At 41.2% G+C, this 21,530-nt stretch overlaps 1 protein-coding gene and 11 non-coding genes across 16 annotated transcripts in view; all 12 read right to left on the minus strand.

Annotated features, from left to right (window-relative positions):
- Window positions 1–21,530, minus strand: part of dnaaf4 (dynein axonemal assembly factor 4) — a 119,499-nt gene that overhangs the window by 35,501 nt on the left and 62,468 nt on the right. The gene's annotated exons all lie outside the window — the stretch shown is intronic.
- On the minus strand, window positions 423–495 carry trnaa-agc (transfer RNA alanine (anticodon AGC)). The gene has a single exon. It is a non-coding gene; the product is annotated as a tRNA-Ala (tRNA).
- trnaa-ugc (transfer RNA alanine (anticodon UGC)) lies at window positions 1,386–1,458 on the minus strand. Its single transcript has one exon. It is a non-coding gene; the product is annotated as a tRNA-Ala (tRNA).
- trnaa-ugc (transfer RNA alanine (anticodon UGC)) lies at window positions 2,891–2,963 on the minus strand. Its single transcript has one exon. It is a non-coding gene; the product is annotated as a tRNA-Ala (tRNA).
- trnaa-ugc (transfer RNA alanine (anticodon UGC)) lies at window positions 8,868–8,940 on the minus strand. Its single transcript has one exon. It is a non-coding gene; the product is annotated as a tRNA-Ala (tRNA).
- On the minus strand, window positions 11,881–11,953 carry trnaa-ugc (transfer RNA alanine (anticodon UGC)). The gene has a single exon. It is a non-coding gene; the product is annotated as a tRNA-Ala (tRNA).
- trnaa-ugc (transfer RNA alanine (anticodon UGC)) lies at window positions 13,385–13,457 on the minus strand. The gene has a single exon. It is a non-coding gene; the product is annotated as a tRNA-Ala (tRNA).
- On the minus strand, window positions 14,891–14,963 carry trnaa-ugc (transfer RNA alanine (anticodon UGC)). Its single transcript has one exon. It is a non-coding gene; the product is annotated as a tRNA-Ala (tRNA).
- trnaa-ugc (transfer RNA alanine (anticodon UGC)) lies at window positions 19,411–19,483 on the minus strand. Its single transcript has one exon. It is a non-coding gene; the product is annotated as a tRNA-Ala (tRNA).
- On the minus strand, window positions 19,953–20,025 carry trnaa-agc (transfer RNA alanine (anticodon AGC)). Its single transcript has one exon. It is a non-coding gene; the product is annotated as a tRNA-Ala (tRNA).
- trnaa-ugc (transfer RNA alanine (anticodon UGC)) lies at window positions 20,916–20,988 on the minus strand. The gene has a single exon. It is a non-coding gene; the product is annotated as a tRNA-Ala (tRNA).
- On the minus strand, window positions 21,458–21,530 carry trnaa-agc (transfer RNA alanine (anticodon AGC)). Its single transcript has one exon. It is a non-coding gene; the product is annotated as a tRNA-Ala (tRNA).

Raw genomic sequence — 21,530 nt, forward strand, 5'->3', positions numbered from 1 at the left:
AACTAGGGGGCAATATGTCAGTCCCATTGATTCCCACGTACCTCAGCACATTGGCGATGAGGGGACGTGACGCTAAGGTGATGGACTGCTAATCCATTGTGTTCTAAACGCATGGGTTCTATTCCCATCCTCATCGTGAATTAACTGTAATGTCTTTCTCTGCCAGTTTGCATGGTTGAAGTTTGATCCTTGACAACATAACACTAGGATAGAAAAGGACCTACCTACACTTAAGAATCACGAGTTGTACTTTCACTCATGAATTTTACTCTGCTCCACTGAGCCAAAATACTTAAAATGCATACACAATGGGACTACTAAATTCCTGCAAAATGACATTGGCTTCAAGTCTTTTCAGAGATATAAATTTAAACCACATTAGACTTGGTGCCTTAATCAGGCAAACAACAGTAGATTTCAGATGGAGAATGTGGGCATCGATCCCACTGCCTCTCACATGCTAAGCGAGCGCTCTACCACTTGAGCTAATTCCCCTTATAATAGTTCCTACCTGTCTGGTCACTTTCTTGAAGGATGTCCATAGAAGCAATGACATTGGTCAAATTTCTTTAATGTTACACCAAACATTTAATGTCCAGTTCTTCTAAATTTCACGAAAACACAAACATTCTTCTAAAGACTTGTCTCTTACAGTAATGAAGGCACTGTGAAGTAGCAATTGGAAACTGGGGGAAATGTGTCATTTTTCCTTGGTCTAAGGGTCTGTTAGAAATTCAGATGTGGAGTCCTTAATGTTTGTGGAAGTTATGCATTGTCCTAAGAGAATGAATTGAACCTGTGTGCTCAATACAATGCACCTTTAGGTTAAGTCACGATACTCAAAGCGTTTCTGCATTCAGACATTATCCATGTCATTTCAGACAAGTAGACACTCATGTAGTTGGGAATATGAGGACCAAGGGTGCTAGCCCTCACGTGCAAAGAATTTATACTCTCCCAAGAATCAATTCCTCAAGGTCAGAAATCTTGGTAAGACAAAGTCTTGGATACATTCAAGATCTTCCTAAGCATGGGTGTTAACTATAATGAAGGTATTGAGTCTGGTCCAATCTGCCCACCATAAAAACAATGGCTACTAAATGGGGCAACATAACTCTTGCAAAACATTGTGTCTTTGAATGTTTTCAGAAATAAGAGTCATGAATGCCCAACGACTGGTAAGGTTTAGTCTAGTCACGAGTTTAGGGTATAGTTTGTCATCGTACAAAGTCTGCTGGGATAGGCTCAAGCACCATGCGACCCTGAACAGAATAAGCAGTGTTAAAAAATGAATGAAAGATAAATTTAGACAACCCATTTCAAATAATCTTTTCATGAAAAGCAAGCTTGCTAAAACATCCACAGGATGACGAGATGGAGCTGTTTGGAGAATGTGGGCATCGATCCCACTGCCTCTCACATGCAAAGCGAGCGCTCTACCACTTGAGCTAATTCCCCCTCATGCTATGAATGCCTGGATCAGAAAAAATATATTATATTTTACTAACTAGGGGGCAATATGTCAGTCCCATTGATTCCCACGTACCTCAGCACATTGGCGATGAGGGGACGTGATGCTAAGGTGATGGACTGCTAATCCATTGTGTTCTAAACGCATGGGTTCTATTCCCATCCTCATCGTGAATTAACTGTAATGTCTTTCTCTGCCAGTTTGCATGGTTGAAGTTTGATCCTTGACAACATAACACTAGGTTAGAAAAGGACCTACCTACACTTAAGAATCACGAGTTGTACTTTCACTCATGAATTTTACTCTGCTCCACTGAGCCAAAATACTTAAAATGCATACACAATGGGACTACTAAATTCCTGCAAAATGACATTGGCTTCGAGTCTTTTCAGAGATATAAATTTAAACCACATTAGACTTGGTGCCTTAATCAGGCAAACAACAGTAGATTTCTGATGGAGAATGTGGGCATCGATCCCACTGCCTCTCACATGCTAAGCGAGCACTCTACCACTTGAGCTAATTCCCCTTATAATAGTTCCTACCTGTCTGGTCACTTTCTTGAAGGATGTCCATAGAAGCAATGACATTGGTCAAATTTCTTTAATGTTACACCAAACATTTAATGTCCAGTTCTTCTAAATTTCACGAAAACACAAACATTCTTCTAAAGACTTGTCTCTTACAGTAATGAAGGCACTGTGAAGTAGCAATTGGAAACTGGGGGAAATGTGTCATTTTTCCTTGGTCTAAGGGTCTGTTAGAAATTCAGATGTGGAGTCCTTAATGTTTGTGGAAGTTATGCATTGTCCTAAGAGAATGAATTGAACCTGTGTGCTCAATACAATGCACCTTTAGGTTAAGTCACGATACTCAAAGCGTTTCTGCATTCAGACATTATCCATGTCATTTCAGACAAGTAGACACTCATGTAGTTGGGAATATGAGGACCAAGGGTGCTAGCCCTCATGTGCAAAGAATTTATACTCTCCCAAGAATCAATTCCTCAAGGTCAGAAATCTTGGTAAGACAAAGTCTTGGATACATTCAAGATCTTCCTAAGCATGGGTGTTAACTATAATGAAGGTATTGAGTCTGGTCCAATCTGCCCACCATAAAAACAATGGCTACTAAATGGGGCAACATAACTCTTGCAAAACATTGTGTCTTTGAATGTTTTCAGAAATAAGAGTCATGAATGCCCAACGACTGGTAAGGTTTAGTCTAGTCACGAGTTTAGGGTATAGTTTGTCATCGTACAAAGTCTGCTGGGATAGGCTCAAGCACCATGCGACCCTGAACAGAATAAGCAGTGTTAAAAAATGAATGAAAGATAAATTTAGACAACCCATTTCAAATAATCTTTTCATAAAAAGCAAGCTTGCTAAAACATGCACGGGATGACGAGATGGAGCTGTTTGGAGAATGTGGGCATCGATCCCACTGCCTCTCACATGCAAAGCGAGCGCTCTACCACTTGAGCTAATTCCCCCTCATGCTATGAATGCCTGGATCAGAAAAAATATATTATATTTTACTAACTAGGGGGCAATATGTCAGTCCCATTGATTCCCACGTACCTCAGCACATTGGCGATGAGGGGACCGAGAGGCTAAGGTGATGGACTGCTAATCCATTGTGTTCTACACGCATGGGTTCTATTCCCATCCTCATCGTGAATTTGCTGTAATGTCTTTCGCTGCCAGTTTGCATGGTTGAAGTTTGATCCTTGACAACATAACACTAGGATAGAAAAGGACCTACCTACACTTAAGAATCACGAGTTGTACTTTCACTCATGAATTTTACTCTGCTCCACTGAGCCAAAATACTTAAAATGCATACACAATGGGACTACTAAATTCCTGTAAAATGACATTGGCTTCAAGTCTTTTCAGAGATATAAATTTAAACCACATTAGACTTGGTGCCTTAATCAGGCAAACAACAGTCGATTTCAGATGGAGAATGTGGACATCGATCCCACTGCCTCTCACATGCTAAGCGAGCGCTCTACCACTTGAGCTAATCCCCCTTATAATAGTTCCTACCTGTCTGGTCACTTTCTTGAAGGATGTCCATTGAAGCAATGACATTGGTCAAATTTCTTCAATGTTACACCAAACATTCAATGTCCAGTTCTTCTAAATTTCACGAAAACACAAACATGCTTCTAAAGCAGGGGTCTCGAACTCAATTTACCTGGGGGCCGCTAGAGGCCGAGTCTGGGTGAGACTGGGCCGCATCAGGATTTCCACAAGAAAAGCACTGATAAAACATTCCAACATTATCAAATATCTTTATTTTTTAACAAAAAATAATGAATTAAATAAATTAACTTAAAGATGAATAAAAAATCAATCAATCAGTAATACAAAACCAAATAATACTAATGAGCATACAGTAGATATACACTGGCTGGCTAAGTAGAGAAAATGAATTATTTTTATTCCGTTTCAAAGGTCTGTATTAACAGCTCTTTAACCTTTAACTTTCTGAACTTGAATGGAACATTGAACATGAAATATTCTGAACACGGCTTCTCTTGCCTACTCCTTGCTGCTAGAGACCTGGCAGCGCTTCTTCTCACATAGTCAGATTTGGCTTGAGGGAGGAAGCAGTGGAGACCCTCAGTAGAGCTTGAAGATGCTCATCAGTAAGTCTGGACCTGTACTTGGACTTATTGAAGTTCAAGGTGGAGAAGAGCTTCTCACACAAGTATGTGCTCCCAAAAAGGCACATGGTCCGCTTGAACCTTCGGGAAAGTTCAGGGAAGCTGGGGGTCAACTCTCTCAAAAATTGCCCAAGCTTGTCTGCTTCTCCACTCACCTCCCTGAACTTGGCTTTGAGTGCAGAGTTGCACTGCAGGTCAATGAGCTCCATTTGAAGCTCAGGAGGGGCATCTTGCACATCAAAGGAGAAGGGGTCCGCAAAAATTTGAAATGTGGCTTTGTGTGTCTTGAAGTCTGCAAATCTGTGATCAAATTCCTCCTGTAGCTTCGAAATGGCCTCAACATACTTCTCACCACTGAATGGTGTGCCTGCATCCACGAGAGCCTTGCATGCTGGGAAATGGCAAAGGTTTGTCTGAGAAGCTGGGCTTTCCATAACACAAGTTTAGTGCAGAATGCTCTCACGTTGTCATAGGCAGCACTGACAAGTTGCCCCTGGCCTTGTAGCTTCTTGTTCAGTACATTAAGCTCATGTGTGATATCAACAAGAAAAGCCAAGTCCATGAGCCATTTGGGATCACTTAGCACAGGATCAATCAACTCACAAACGGCGTAGCTAGCTTTGACTGCTGCATTACTGTCTTTGGTAGCCTTCTTGAAGAAATCCTGTTGCCTCAGAAGACGTGTTTTAAGACTGGCAACCTGGTTGGCTCTCTCATCTCCCTGGTATTTTTCATACTCCTCAGCATGTCTCGTAGTACAATTACGTTTCAAATTGTATTCCTTGTGCACCGCAACTTTTTCAGTGTAAATGAGACATGTCGGGGTGCCCCTGTGTTCAACAAAGAAATATTGCACTCCCCACTTTTCTTGAAACTGTCTGTGCTCATCACCGACCTTTCTCTTCACGGCAGGCTTTGAAAGAGACATCTCTGGGGCTCTGTAATATGTTTTTCCACTTGGAATGAGTCTCGGGTTGATCTTTCACATTCAGTCGCGCGGGTTTGTGGCGCATGTGCACTTTCGCTCCCCGTTTCAATCGCGGAGATGGCTACAGACACTGACACAGGCTGGATCACGGATCATAGCGCCTCATTCAGTTCTATGCTGAGAGCAGCGGAGGAGTGTGCGCGCCGAGCGGAGTGATCGGCCTCACGGCTTCTCCTCCGCCCAGCTGATTGGAGGAATGAATGAGTGAGTGAGCGAGGCACTGGACAGCCCGGCCGATGTCCCGCCCTCCAGAGCCGTATACCTCACCGTGATTGGTTCATTCAGCTCCGAACCAAAGTTCCCTCTAATTTTTTGTTGGTCTGAGCAGAAAGACAACCTCCCTGAGCGCACTGAGTACCAGTGTGAGCGACATCATCGGTACTCGGATGATTCGCCTAAAGACGTTTCGCCGACGGACGTTTGACAGACGGGCAGGTCGCCGAATGGACGTTCCACCGAACATTCATTCGGCCGAACGGAGGTTTCGCCGAAACGGGATTCGAACGCTCGCCCCGCCGGATCGTGTGTGTACAAGTTTTTCAACCTCGGCCCGCGGGCCATATACGGCCCCTTAGGATTTTTAATCCGGCCCGCCGCCGGTGTTGTCCAAATTATAGTAAAAATCAATGTTCGTCTACCATCAATGGCAGCCCGGGAATAAGCACTCTTGGGCGGGCATGGCAGTCCGGGAATAAGCACTCTTGGGCAGGCAGATGTAGCAGAACCGAGCCGTAAAATGACAGCAATCGGGTCAAATCCATCCTAAAACAGCATTTAATGATTAAATACAAATACTGGATGATATCGCGATGGAGGCAAAAAAACGTCTATAGACGTCCATTCGCCAAACGGCTCAAAATGCTCTCAAATTCGGTCAAATCCAGCTGAAAACAGCATTTAATGATTAAATACAAATACTAGTATTTGTATTTAATCATTAAACTAACAAATACTAGTACGACCTGTCCGTCTGTCAAACGTCCGTCGGCGAAACGTCTTTAGGCGAATCATCCGGTCACGACATCATCATTTCGCTATGGGCACACCAGTATCACACCTGCCACAAGCAGGTGCATGTCAATGTTCCCTCTAATTTTTCATGTAAAACATGCTGTAAAACACGAAAAACATGAGTGGACAGAGCTACTGCCACTGGCTGCCACTTAAACGGCGCCATCATGGGGAAAGAGGTAAAAAAAAAAAAAAAAAAAAATTACAAAAAAAAAAATTAAAAAAAAAAAAAATCGATTTTTTTTTTTACTGTGCGCCATATGATTGCTACTGCGCAGAGAAGACGAGAGTAGTGCGCAATTGCGCACGCGCGCAGCTTAGAGGGAACATTGCTCCGAACACAAGTGTCATTCATATCAATTTTGCGGGCCGCACGAACATTAATCTTTCATATTAAGACGGGGGCCGCAAATTATCGTCCCGAGGGCCGCAGTTGGCCCGCGGGCCGCAAGTTTGAGACCCCTGCTAAAGACTTGTCTCTTACAGTAATGAAGGCACTGTGAAGTAGCAATTGGAAACTGGGGGAAATGTGTAATTCTTCCTTGGTCTAAGGGTCTGCTAGAAATTCAGATGTGGAGTCCTTAATGTTTGTGGAAGTTATGCATTGTCCTAAGAGAATGAATGGAACCTGTGTGTTCAATACAATGCACCTTTAGGTTAAGTCACGATACTCAAAGCGTTTCTGCATTCAGACATTATCCATGGCATTTCAGAAAAGTAGTCACTCATGTAGTTAGGAATATGAGGACAAAGGGTCCTAGCCCTCATGTGCAAAGAATTTATACTCTCCCAAGAATCATTCCTCAAGGTCAGAAATCGTGGTAAGACAAAGTCTTGGATACATTCAAGATCTTCTTAAGCATGGGTGTTAACTATAATGAAGGTATTGAGTCTGGTCCAATCTGCCCACCATAAAAACAATAGCTACTAAATGGGGCAACATAACTCTTGCAAAACATTGTGTCTTTGAATGTTTTCAGAAATAAGAGTCATGAATGCCCAACGACTGGTAAGGTTTAGTCTAGTCACGAGTTTAGGGTATAGTTTGTCATCGTACAAAGTCTGCTGGGATAGGCTCAAGCACCATGCGACCCTGAACAGAATAAGCAGTGTTAAAAAATGAATGAAAGATAAATTTAGACAACCCATTTCAAATAATCTTTTCATAAAAAGCAAGCTTGCTAAAACATCCACGGGATGACGAGATGGAGCTGTTTGGAGAATGTGGGCATGGATCCCACTGCCTCTCACATGCAAAGCAAGCGCTCTACCACTTGAGCTACTTCCCCCTCGTGCTATGAATACCTGGATCAGAAAAAAAGATATTATATTTTACTAACTAGGGGGCAAAATGTCAGTCCCATTGATTCCCACGTACCTCAGCACATTGGCGATGAGGGGACCGTGACGCTAAGGTGATGGACTGCTAATCCATTGTGTTCTACACGCATGGGTTCTATTCCCATCCTCATCGTGAATTTGCTGTAATGTCTTTCTCTGCCAGTTTGCATGGTTGAAGTTTGATCCTTGACAACATAACACTAGGATAGAAAAGGACCTACCTACACTTAAGAATCACGAGTTGTACTTTCACTCATGAATTTTACTCTGCTCCACTGAGCCAAAATACTTAAAATGCATACACAATGGGACTACTAAATTCCTGCAAAATGACATTGGCTTCGAGTCTTTTCAGAGATATAAATTTAAACCACATTAGACTTGGTGCCTTAATCAGGCAAACAACAGTAGATTTCAGATGGAGAATGTGGGCATCGATCCCACTGCCTCTCACATGCTAAGCGAGCACTCTACCACTTGAGCTAATCCCCCTTATAATAGTTACTACCTGTCTGGTCACTTTCTTCAAGGATGTCCATTGAAGCAATGACATTGGTCAAATTTCTTCAATGTTACACCAAACATTCAATGTCCAGTTCTTCTAAATTTCACGAAAACACAAACATGCTTCTTAAGACTTGTCTCTTACAGTAATGAAGGCACTGTGAAGTAGCAATTGGAAACTGGGGGAAATGTGTAATTCTTCCTTGGTCTAAGGGTCTGCTAGAAATTCAGATGTGGAGTCCTTAATGTTTGTGGAAGTTATGCATTGTCCTAAGAGAATGAATGGAACCTGTGTGTTCAATACAATGCACCTTTAGGTTAAGTCACGATACTCAAAGCGTTTCTGAATTCAGACATTATCCATGTCATTTCAGACAAGTAGACACTCATGTAGTTGGGAATATGAGGACCAAGGGTGCTAGCCCTCATGTGCAAAGAATTTATACTCTCCCAAGAATCAATTCCTCAAGGTCAGAAATCTTGGTAAGACAAAGTCTTGGATACATTCAAGATCTTCCTAAGCATGGGTGTTAACTATAATGAAGGTATTGAGTCTGGTCCAATCTGCCCACCATAAAAACAATGGCTACTAAATGGGGCAACATAACTCTTGCAAAACATTGTGTCTTTGAATGTTTTCAGAAATAAGAGTCATGAATGCCCAACGACTGGTAAGGTTTAGTCTAGTCACGAGTTTAGGGTATAGTTTGTCATCGTACAAAGTCTGCTGGGATAGGCTCAAGCACCATGCGACCCTGAACAGAATAAGCAGTGTTAAAAAATGAATGAAAGATAAATTTAGACAACCCATTTCAAATAATCTTTTCATAAAAAGCAAGCTTGCTAAAACATCCACGGGATGACGAGATGGAGCTGTTTGGAGAATGTGGGCATCGATCCCACTGCCTCTCACATGCAAAGCGAGCGCTCTACCACTTGAGCTAATTCCCCCTCATGCTATGAATGTCTGGATCGGAAAAAATATATTATATTTTACTAACTAGGGGGCAATATGTCAGTCCCATTGATTCCCACGTACCTCAGCACATTGGCGATGAGGGGACGTGACGCTAAGGTGATGGACTGCTAATCCATTGTGTTCTAAACGCATGGGTTCTATTCCCATCCTCATCGTGAATTAACTGTAATGTCTTTCTCTGCCAGTTTGCATGGTTGAAGTTTGATCCTTGACAACATAACACTAGGATAGAAAAGGACCTACCTACACTTAAGAATCACGAGTTGTACTTTCACTCATGAATTTTACTCTGCTCCACTGAGCCAAAATACTTAAAATGCATACACAATGGGACTACTAAATTCCTGCAAAATGACATTGGCTTCAAGTCTTTTCAGAGATATAAATTTAAACCACATTAGACTTGGTGCCTTAATCAGGCAAACAACAGTAGATTTCAGATGGAGAATGTGGGCATCGATCCCACTGCCTCTCACATGCTAAGCAAGCGCTCTACCACTTGAGCTAATCCCCCTTATAATAGTTCCTATCTGTCTGGTCACTTTCTTGAAGGATGTCCATTGAAGCAATGACATTGGTCAAATTTCTTCAATGTTACACCAAACATTCAATGTCCAGTTCTTCTAAATTTCACGAAAACACAAACATGCTTCTAAAGACTTGTCTCTTACAGTAATGAAGGCACTGTGAAGTAGCAATTGGAAACTGGGGGAAATGTGTAATTCTTCCTTGGTCTAAGGGTCTGCTAGAAATTCAGATGTGGAGTCCTTAATGTTTGTGGAAGTTATGCATTGTCCTAAGAGAATGAATGGAACCTGTGTGTTCAATACAATGCACCTTTAGGTTAAGTCACGATACTCAAAGCGTTTCTGCATTCAGACATTATCCATGGCATTTCAGAAAAGTAGTCACTCATGTAGTTAGGAATATGAGGACAAAGGGTGCTAGCCCTCATGTGCAAAGAATTTATACTCTCCCAAGAATCAATTCCTCAAGGTCAGAAATCGTGGTAAGACAAAGTCTTGGATACATTCAAGATCTTCTTAAGCATGGGTGTTAACTATAATGAAGGTATTGAGTCTGGTCCAATCTGCCCACCATAAAAACAATGGCTACTAAATGGGGCAACATAACTCTTGCAAAACATTGTGTCTTTGAATGTTTTCAGAAATAAGAGTCATGAATGCCCAACGACTGGTAAGGTTTAGTCTAGTCACGAGTTTAGGGTATAGTTTGTCATCGTACAAAGTCTGCTGGGATAGGCTCAAGCACCATGCGACCCTGAACAGAATAAGCAGTGTTAAAAAATGAATGAAAGATAAATTTAGACAACCCATTTCAAATAATCTTTTCATAAAAAGCAAGCTTGCTAAAACATCCACGGGATGACGAGATGGAGCTGTTTGGAGAATGTGGGCATCTATCCCACTGCCTCTCACATGCAAAGCGAGCGCTCTACCACTTGAGCTAATTCCCCCTCGTGCTATGAATATCTGGATCAGAAAAAAAGATATTATATTTTACTAACTAGGGGGCAAAATGTCAGTCCCATTGATTCCCACGTACCTCAGCACATTGGCGATGAGGGGACCGTGACGCTAAGGTGATGGACTGCTAATCCATTGTGTTCTACACGCATGGGTTCTATTCCCATCCTCATCGTGAATTTGCTGTAATGTCTTTCTCTGCCAGTTTGCATGGTTGAAGTTTGATCCTTGACAACATAACACTAGGATAGAAAAGGACCTACCTACACTTAAGAATCACGAGTTGTACTTTCACTCATGAATTTTACTCTGCTCCACTGAGCCAAAATACTTAAAATGCATACACAATGGGACTACTAAATTCCTGCAAAATGACATTGGCTTCGAGTCTTTTCAGAGATATAAATTTAAACCACATTAGACTTGGTGCCTTAATCAGGCAAACAACAGTAGATTTCAGATGGAGAATGTGGGCATCGATCCCACTGCCTCTCACATGCTAAGCGAGCGCTCTACCACTTGAGCTAATCCCCCTTATAATAGTTACTACCTGTCTGGTCACCTTCCTTGAAGGATATCCATTGAAGCAATGACATTGGTCAAATTTCTTCAATGTTACACCAAACATTCAATGTCCAGTTCTTCTAAATTTCATGAAAACACAAACATGCTTCTAAAGACTTGTCTCTTACAGTAATGAAGGCACTGTGAAGTAGCAATTGGAAACTGGGGGAAATGTGTCATTTTTCCTTGGTCTAAGGGTCTGCTAGAAATTCAGATGTGGAGTCCTTAATGTTTGTGGAAGTTATGCATTGTCCTAAGAGAATGAATGGAACCTGTGTGTTCAATACAATGCACCTTTAGGTTAAGTCACGATACTCAAAGCGTTTCTGCATTCAGACATTATCCATGGCATTTCAGAAAAGTAGTCACTCATGTAGTTAGGAATATGAGGACAAAGGGTGCTAGCCCTCATGTGCAAAGAATTCATACTCTCCCAAGAATCAATTCCTCAAGGTCAGAAATCTTGGTAAGACAAAGTCTTGGATACATTCAAGATCTTCCTAAGCATGGGTGTTAACTATAATGAAGGTATTGAGTCTGGTCCAATCTGCCCACCATAAAAACAATGGCTACTAAATGGGGCAACATAACTCTTGCAAAACATTGTGTCTTTGAATGTTTTCAGAAATAAGAGTCATGAATGCCCAACGACTGGTAAGGTTTAGTCTAGTCACGAGTTTAGGGTATAGTTTGTCATCGTACAAAGTCTGCTGGGATAGGCTCAAGCACCATGCGACCCTGAACAGAATAAGCAGTGTTAAAAAATGAATGAAAGATAAATTTAGACAACCCATTTCAAATAATCTTTTCATAAAAAGCAAGCTTGCTAAAACATCCACGGGATGACGAGATGGAGCTGTTTGGAGAATGTGGGCATCGATCCCACTGCCTCTCACATGCAAAGCGAGCGCTCTACCACTTGAGCTAATTCCCCCTCATGCTATGAATGTCTGGATCAGAAAAAATATATTATATTTTACTAACTAGGGGGCAATATGTCAGTCCCATTGATTCCCACGTACCTCAGCACATTGGCGATGAGGGGACGTGACGCTAAGGTGATGGACTGCTAATCCATTGTGTTCTAAACGCATGGGTTCTATTCCCATCCTCATCGTGAATTAACTGTAATGTCTTTCTCTGCCAGTTTGCATGGTTGAAGTTTGATCCTTGACAACATAACACTAGGATAGAAAAGGACCTACCTACACTTAAGAATCACGAGTTGTACTTTCACTCATGAATTTTACTCTGCTCCACTGAGCCAAAATACTTAAAATGCATACACAATGGGACTACTAAATTCCTGCAAAATCACATTGGCTTCAAGTCTTTTCAGAGATATAAATTTAAACCACATTAGACTTGGTGCCTTAATCAGGCAAACAACAGTAGATTTCAGATGGAGAATGTGGGCATCGATCCCACTGCCTCTCACATGCTAAGCGAGCGCTCTACCACTTGAGCTAATCCCCCTTATAATAGTTCCTACCTGTCTGGTCACTTTCTTCAAGGATGTCCATTGAAGCAATGACATTGGTCAAATTTCTTCAATGTTACACCAAACATTCAATGTCCAGTTCTTCTAAATTTCACGAAAACACAAACATGCTTCTAAAGACTTGTCTCTTACAGTAATGAAGGCACTGTGAAGTAGCAATTGGAAACTGGGGGAAATGTGTAATTCTTCCTTGGTCTAAGGGTCTGCTAGAAATTCAGATGTGGAGTCCTTAATGTTTGTGGAAGTTATGCATTGTCCTAAGAGAATGAATGGAACCTGTGTGTTCAATACAATGCACCTTTAGGTTAAGTCACGATACTCAAAGCGTTTCTGCATTCAGACATTATCCATGGCATTTCAGAAAAGTAGTCACTCATGTAGTTAGGAATATGAGGACAAAGGGTGCTAGCCCTCATGTGCAAAGAATTTATATTCTCCCAAGAATCATTCCTCAAGGTCAGAAATCGTGGTAAGACAAAGTCTTGGATACATTCAAGATCTTCTTAAGCATGGGTGTTAACTATAATGAAGGTATTGAGTCTGGTACAATCTGCCCACCATAAAAACAATAGCTACTAAATGGGGCAACATAACTCTTGCAAAACATTGTGTCTTTGAATGTTTTCAGAAATAAGAGTCATGAATGCCCAACGACTGGTAAGGTTTAGTCTAGTCACGAGTTTAGGGTATAGTTTGTCATCGTACAAAGTCTGCTGGGATAGGCTCAAGCACCATGCGACCCTGAACAGAATAAGCAGTGTTAAAAAATGAATGAAAGATAAATTTAGACAACCCATTTCAAATAATCTTTTCATAAAAAGCAAGCTTGCTAAAACATCCACGGGATGACGAGATGGAGCTGTTTGGAGAATGTGGGCATCGATCCCACTGCCTCTCACATGCAAAGCGAGCGCTCTACCACTTGAGCTAATTCCCCCTCATGCTATGAATGCCTGGATCAGAAAAAATATATTATATTTTACTAACTAGGGGGCAATATGTCAGTCCCATTGATTCCCACGTACCTCAGCACATTGGCGATGAGGGGACCGAGAGGCTAAGGTGATGGACTGCTAATCCATTGTGTTCTACACGCATGGGTTCTATTCCCATCCTCATCGTGAATTTGCTGTAATGTCTTTCTCTGCCAGTTTGCATGGTTGAAGTTTGATCCTTGACAACATAACACTAGGATAGAAAAGGACCTACCTACATTTAAGAATCACGAGTTGTACTTTCACTCATGAATTTTACTCTGCTCCACTGAGCCAAAATACTTAAAATGCATACACAATGGGACTACTAAATTCCTGCAAAATGACATTGGCTTCAAGTCTTTTCAGAGATATAAATTTAAACCACATTAGACTTGGTGCCTTAATCAGGCAAACAACAGTAGATTTCAGATGGAGAATGTGGGCATCGATCCCACTGCCTCTCACATGCTAAGCAAGCGCTCTACCACTTGAGCTAATCCCCCTTATAATAGTTCCTATCTGTCTGGTCACTTTCTTGAAGGATGTCCATTGAAGCAATGACATTGGTCAAATTTCTTCAATGTTACACCAAACATTCAATGTCCAGTTCTTCTAAATTTCACGAAAACACAAACATGCTTCTAAAGACTTGTCTCTTACAGTAATGAAGGCACTGTGAAGTAGCAATTGGAAACTGGGGGAAATGTGTAATTCTTCCTTGGTCTAAGGGTCTGCTAGAAATTCAGATGTGGAGTCCTTAATGTTTGTGGAAGTTATGCATTGTCCTAAGAGAATGAATGGAACCTGTGTGTTCAATACAATGCACCTTTAGGTTAAGTCACGATACTCAAAGCGTTTCTGCATTCAGACATTATCCATGGCATTTCAGAAAAGTAGTCACTCATGTAGTTAGGAATATGAGGACAAAGGGTGCTAGCCCTCATGTGCAAAGAATTTATACTCTCCCAAGAATCAATTCCTCAAGGTCAGAAATCGTGGTAAGACAAAGTCTTGGATACATTCAAGATCTTCTTAAGCATGGGTGTTAACTATAATGAAGGTATTGAGTCTGGTCCAATCTGCCCACCATAAAAACAATGGCTACTAAATGGGGCAACATAACTCTTGCAAAACATTGTGTCTTTGAATGTTTTCAGAAATAAGAGTCATGAATGCCCAACGACTGGTAAGGTTTAGTCTAGTCACGAGTTTAGGGTATAGTTTGTCATCGTACAAAGTCTGCTGGGATAGGCTCAAGCACCATGCGACCCTGAACAGAATAAGCAGTGTTAAAAAATGAATGAAAGATAAATTTAGACAACCCATTTCAAATAATCTTTTCATAAAAAGCAAGCTTGCTAAAACATCCACGGGATGACGAGATGGAGCTGTTTGGAGAATGTGGGCATCGATCCCACTGCCTCTCACATGCAAAGCGAGCGCTCTACCACTTGAGCTAATTCCCCCTCATGCTATGAATGCCTGGATCAGAAAAAATATATTATATTTTACTAACTAGGGGGCAATATGTCAGTCCCATTGATTCCCACGTACCTCAGCACATTGGCGATGAGGGGACCGAGAGGCTAAGGTGATGGACTGCTAATCCATTGTGTTCTACACGCATGGGTTCTATTCCCATCCTCATCGTGAATTTGCTGTAATGTCTTTCTCTGCCAGTTTGCATGGTTGAAGTTTGATCCTTGACAACATAACACTAGGATAGAAAAGGACCTACCTACATTTAAGAATCACGAGTTGTACTTTCACTCATGAATTTTACTCTGCTCCACTGAGCCAAAATACTTAAAATGCATACACAATGGGACTACTAAATTCCTGCAAAATGACATTGGCTTCAAGTCTTTTCAGAGATATAAATTTAAACCACATTAGACTTGGTGCCTTAATCAGGCAAACAACAGTAGATTTCAGATGGAGAATGTGGGCATCGATCCCACTGCCTCTCACATGCTAAGCAAGCGCTCTACCACTTGAGCTAATCCCCCTTATAATAGTTCCTATCTGTCTGGTCACTTTCTTGAAGGATGTCCATTGAAGCAATGACATTGGTCAAATTTCTTCCATGTTACACCAAACATTCAATGTCCAGTTCTTCTAAATTTCACGAAAACACAAACATGCTTCTAAAGACTTGTCTCTTACAGTAATGAAGGCACTGTGAAGTAGCAATTGGAAACTGGGGGAAATGTGTAATTCTTCCTTGGTATAAGGGTCTGCTAGAAATTCAGATGTGGAGTCCTTAATGTTTGTGGAAGTTATGCATTGTCCTAAGAGAATGAATGGAACCTGTGTGTTCAATACAATGCACCTTTAGGTTAAGTCACGATACTCAAAGCGTTTCTGCATTCAGACATTATCCATGGCATTTCAGAAAAGTAGTCACTCATGTAGTTAGGAATATGAGGACAAAGGGTGCTAGCCCTCATGTGCAAAGAATTTATACTCTCCCAAGAATCAATTCCTCAAGGTCAGAAATCGTGGTAAGACAAAGTCTTGGATACATTCAAGATCTTCTTAAGCATGGGTGTTAACTATAATGAAGGTATTGAGTCTGGTCCAATCTGCCCACCATAAAAACAATGGCTACTAAATGGGGCAACATAACTCTTGCAAAACATTGTGTCTTTGAATGTTTTCAGAAATAAGAGTCATGAATGCCCAACGACTGGTAAGGTTTAGTCTAGTCACGAGTTTAGGGTATAGTTTGTCATCGTACAAAGTCTGCTGGGATAGGCTCAAGCACCATGCGACCCTGAACAGAATAAGCAGTGTTAAAAAATGAATGAAAGATAAATTTAGACAACCCATTTCAAATAATCTTTTCATAAAAAGCAAGCTTGCTAAAACATCCACGGGATGACGAGATGGAGCTGTTTGGAGAATGTGGGCATCTATCCCACTGCCTCTCACATGCAAAGCGAGCGCTCTACCACTTGAGCTAATTCCCCCTCATGCTATGAATGCCTGGATCAGAAAAAATATATTATATTTTACTAACTAGGGGGCAATATGTCAGTCCCATTGATTCCCACGTACCTCAGCACATTGGCGATGAGGGGACCGAGAGGCTAAGGTGATGGACTGCTAATCCATTGTGTTCTACACGCATGGGTTCTATTCCCATCCTCATCGTGAATTTGCTGTAATGTCTTTCTCTGCCAGTTTGCATGGTTGAAGTTTGATCCTTGACAACATAACACTAGGATAGAAAAGGACCTACCTACACTTAAGAATCACGAGTTGTACTTTCACTCATGAATTTTACTCTGCTCCACTGAGCCAAAATACTTAAAATGCATACACAATGGGACTACTAAATTCCTGCAAAATGACATTGGCTTCAAGTCTTTTCAGAGATATAAATTTAAACCACATTAGACTTGGTGCCTTAATCAGGCAAACAACAGTCGATTTCAGATGGAGAATGTGGACATCGATCCCACTGCCTCTCACATGCTAAGCGAGCGCTCTACCACTTGAGCTAATCCCCCTTATAATAGTTACTACCTGTCTGGTCACCTTCCTTGAAGGATATCCATTGAAGCAATAACATTGGTCAAATTTCTTCAATGTTACACCAAACATTCAATGTCCAGTTCTTCTAAATTTCACAAAAACACAAACATGCTTCTAAAGACTTGTCTCTTACAGTAATGAAGGCACTGTGAAGTAGCAATTGGAAACTGGGGGAAATGTGTAATTCTTCCTTGGTCTAAGGGTCTGCTAGAAATTCAGATGTGGAGTCCTTAATGTTTGTGGAAGTTATGCATTGTCCTAAGAGAATGAATGGAACCTGTGTGTTCAATACAATGCACCTTTAGGTTAAGTCACGATACTCAAAGCGTTTCTGCATTCAGACATTATCCATGGCATTTCAGAAAAGTAGTCACTCATGTAGTTAGGAATATGAGGACAAAGGGTGCTAGCCCTCATGTGCAAAGAATTCATACTCTCCCAAGAATCAATTTCTCAAGGTCAGAAATCGTGGTAAGACAAAGTCTTGGATACATTCAAGATCTTCTTAAGCATGGGTGTTAACTATAATGAAGGTATTGAGTCTGGTCCAATCTGCCCACCATAAAAACAATAGCTACTAAATGGGGCAACATAACTCTTGCAAAACATTGTGTCTTTGAATGTTTTCAGAAATAAGAGTCATGAATGCCCAACGACTGGTAAGGTTTAGTCTAGTCACGAGTTTAGGGTATAGTTTGTCATCGTACAAAGTCTGCTGGGATAGGCTCAAGCACCATGCGACCCTGAACAGAATAAGCAGTGTTAAAAAATGAATGAAAGATAAATTTAGACAACCCATTTCAAATAATCTTTTCATAAAAAGCAAGCTTGCTAAAACATCCACGGGATGACGAGATGGAGCTGTTTGGAGAATGTGGGCATGGATCCCACTGCCGCTCACATGCAAAGCAAGCACTCTACCACTTGAGCTAATTCCCGCTCGTGCTATGAATACCTGGATCAGAAAAAAAAATATTATATTTTACTAACTAGGGGGCAAAATGTCAGTCCCATTGATTCCCACGTACCTCAGCACATTGGCGATGAGGGGACCGTGACGCTAAGGTGATGGACTGCTAATCCATTGTGTTCTACACGCATGGGTTCTATTCCCATCCTCATCGTGAATTTGCTGTAATGTCTTTCTCTGCCAGTTTGCATGGTTGAAGTTTGATCCTTGACAACATAACACTAGGATAGAAAAGGACCTACCTACACTTAAGAATCACGAGTTGTACTTTCACTCATGAATTTTACTCTGCTCCACTGAGCCAAAATACTTAAAATGCATACACAATGGGACTACTAAATTCCTGCAAAATGACATTGGCTTCAAGTCTTTTCAGAGATATAAATTTAAACCACATTAGACTTGGTGCCTTAATCAGGCAAACAACAGTAGATTTCAGATGGAGAATGTGGGCATCGATCCCACTGCCTCTCACATGTTAAGCGAGCGCTCTACCACTTGAGCTAATTCCCCTTATAATAGTTCCTACCTGTCTGGTCACTTTCTTGAAGGATGTCCATTGAAGCAATGACATTGGTCAAATTTCTTAAATGTTACACCAAACATTCAATGTCCAGTTCTTCTATATTTCACGAAAACACAAACATGCTTCTAAAGACTTGTCTCTTACAGTAATGAAGGCACTGTGAAGTAGCAATTGGAAACTGGGGGAAATGTGTCATTTTTCCTTGGTCTAAGGGTCTGCTAGAAATTCAGATGTGGAGTCCTTAATGTTTGTGGAAGTTATGCATTGTCCTAAGAGAATGAATGGAACCTGTGTGTTCAATACAATGCACCTTTAGGTTAAGTCACGATACTCAAAGCGTTTCTGCATTCAGACATTATCCATGGCATTTCAGAAAAGTAGTCACTCATGTAGTTAGGAATATGAGGACAAAGGGTGCTAGCCCTCATGTGCAAAGAATTTATACTCTCCCAAGAATCAATTCCTCAAGGTCAGAAATCGTGGTAAGACAAAGTCTTGGATACATTCAAGATCTTCCTAAGCATGGGTGTTAACTATAATGAAGGTATTGAGTCTGGTCCAATCTGCCCACCATAAAAACAATGGCTACTAAATGGGGCAACATAACTCTTGCAAAACATTGTGTCTTTGAATGTTTTCAGAAATAAGAGTCATGAATGCCCAACGACTGGTAAGGTTTAGTCTAGTCACGAGTTTAGGGTATAGTTTGTCATCGTACAAAGTCTGCTGGGATAGGCTCAAGCACCATGCGACCCTGAACAGAATAAGCAGTGTTAAAAAATGAATGAAAGATAAATTTAGACAACCCATTTCAAATAATCTTTTCATAAAAAGCAAGCTTGCTAAAACATCCACAGGATGACGAGATGGAGCTGTTTGGAGAATGTGGGCATCGATCCCACTGCCTCTCACATGCAAAGCGAGCGCTCTACCACTTGAGCTAATTCCCCCTCATGCTATGAATGCCTGGATCAGAAAAAATATATTATATTTTACTAACTAGGGGGCAATATGTCAGTCCCATTGATTCCCACGTACCTCAGCACATTGGCGATGAGGGGACGTGATGCTAAGGTGATGGACTGCTAATCCATTGTGTTCTAAACGCATGGGTTCTATTCCCATCCTCATCGTGAATTAACTGTAATGTCTTTCTCTGCCAGTTTGCATGGTTGAAGTTTGATCCTTGACAACATAACACTAGGTTAGAAAAGGACCTACCTACACTTAAGAATCACGAGTTGTACTTTCACTCATGAATTTTACTCTGCTCCACTGAGCCAAAATACTTAAAATGCATACACAATGGGACTACTAAATTCCTGCAAAATGACATTGGCTTCGAGTCTTTTCAGAGATATAAATTTAAACCACATTAGACTTGGTGCCTTAATCAGGCAAACAACAGTAGATTTCTGATGGAGAATGTGGGCATCGATCCCACTGCCTCTCACATGCTAAGCGAGCGCTCTACCACTTGAGCTAATTCCCCTTATAATAGTTCCTACCTGTCTGGTCACTTTCTTGAAGGATGTCCATAGAAGCAATGACATTGGTCAAATTTCTTTAATGTTACACCAAACATTTAATGTCCAGTTCTTCTAAATTTCACGAAAACACAAACATTCTTCTAAAGACTTGTCTCTTACAGTAATGAAGGCACTGTGAAGTAGCAATTGGAAACTGGGGGAAATGTGTCATTTTTCCTTGGTCTAAGGGTCTGTTAGAAATTCAGATGTGGAGTCCTTAATGTTTGTGGAAGTTATGCATTGTCCTAAGAGAATGAATTGAACCTGTGTGCTCAATACAATGCACCTTTAGGTTAAGTCACGATACTCAAAGCGTTTCTGCATTCAGACATTATCCATGTCATTTCAGACAAGTAGACACTCATGTAGTTGGGAATATGAGGACCAAGGGTGCTAGCCCTCATGTGCAAAGAATTTATACTCTCCCAAGAATCAATTCCTCAAGGTCAGAAATCTTGGTAAGACAAAGTCTTGGATACATTCAAGATCTTCCTAAGCATGGGTGTTAACTATAATGAAGGTATTGAGTCTGGTCCAATCTGCCCACCATAAAAACAATGGCTACTAAATGGGGCAACATAACTCTTGCAAAACATTGTGTCTTTGAATGTTTTCAGAAATAAGAGTCATGAATGCCCAACGACTGGTAAGGTTTAGTCTAGTCACGAGTTTAGGGTATAGTTTGTCATCGTACAAAGTCTGCTGGGATAGGCTCAAGCACCATGCGACCCTGAACAGAATAAGCAGTGTTAAAAAATGAATGAAAGATAAATTTAGACAACCCATTTCAAATAATCTTTTCATAAAAAGCAAGCTTGCTAAAACATCCACGGGATGACGAGAAGGAGCTGTTTGGAGAATGTGGGCATCGATCCCACTGCCTCTCACATGCAAAGCGAGCGCTCTACCACTTGAGCTAATTCCCCCTCATGCTATGAATGCCTGGATCAGAAAAAATATATTATATTTTACTAACTAGGGGGCAATATGTCAGTCCCATTGATTCCCACGTACCTCAGCACATTGGCGATGAGGGGACGTGATGCTAAGGTGATGGACTGCTAATCCATTGTGTTCTAAACGCATGGGTTCTATTCCCATCCTCATCGTGAATTAACTGTAATGTCTTTCTCTGCCAGTTTGCATGGTTGAAGTTTGATCCTTGACAACATAACACTAGGTTAGAAAAGGACCTACCTACACTTAAGAATCACGAGTTGTACTTTCACTCATGAATTTTACTCTGCTCCACTGAGCCAAAATACTTAAAATGCATACACAATGGGACTACTAAATTCCTGCAAAATGACATTGGCTTCGAGTCTTTTCAGAGATATAAATTTAAACCACATTAGACTTGGTGCCTTAATCAGGCAAACAACAGTAGATTTCTGATGGAGAATGTGGGCATCGATCCCACTGCCTCTCACATGCTAAGCGAGCGCTCTACCACTTGAGCTAATTCCCC

The sequence above is a fragment of the Stigmatopora argus genome, chromosome 3 (genome assembly GCF_051989625.1).
Source record: "Stigmatopora argus isolate UIUO_Sarg chromosome 3, RoL_Sarg_1.0, whole genome shotgun sequence".
Lineage (NCBI taxonomy): Eukaryota > Metazoa > Chordata > Actinopteri > Syngnathiformes > Syngnathidae > Stigmatopora > Stigmatopora argus.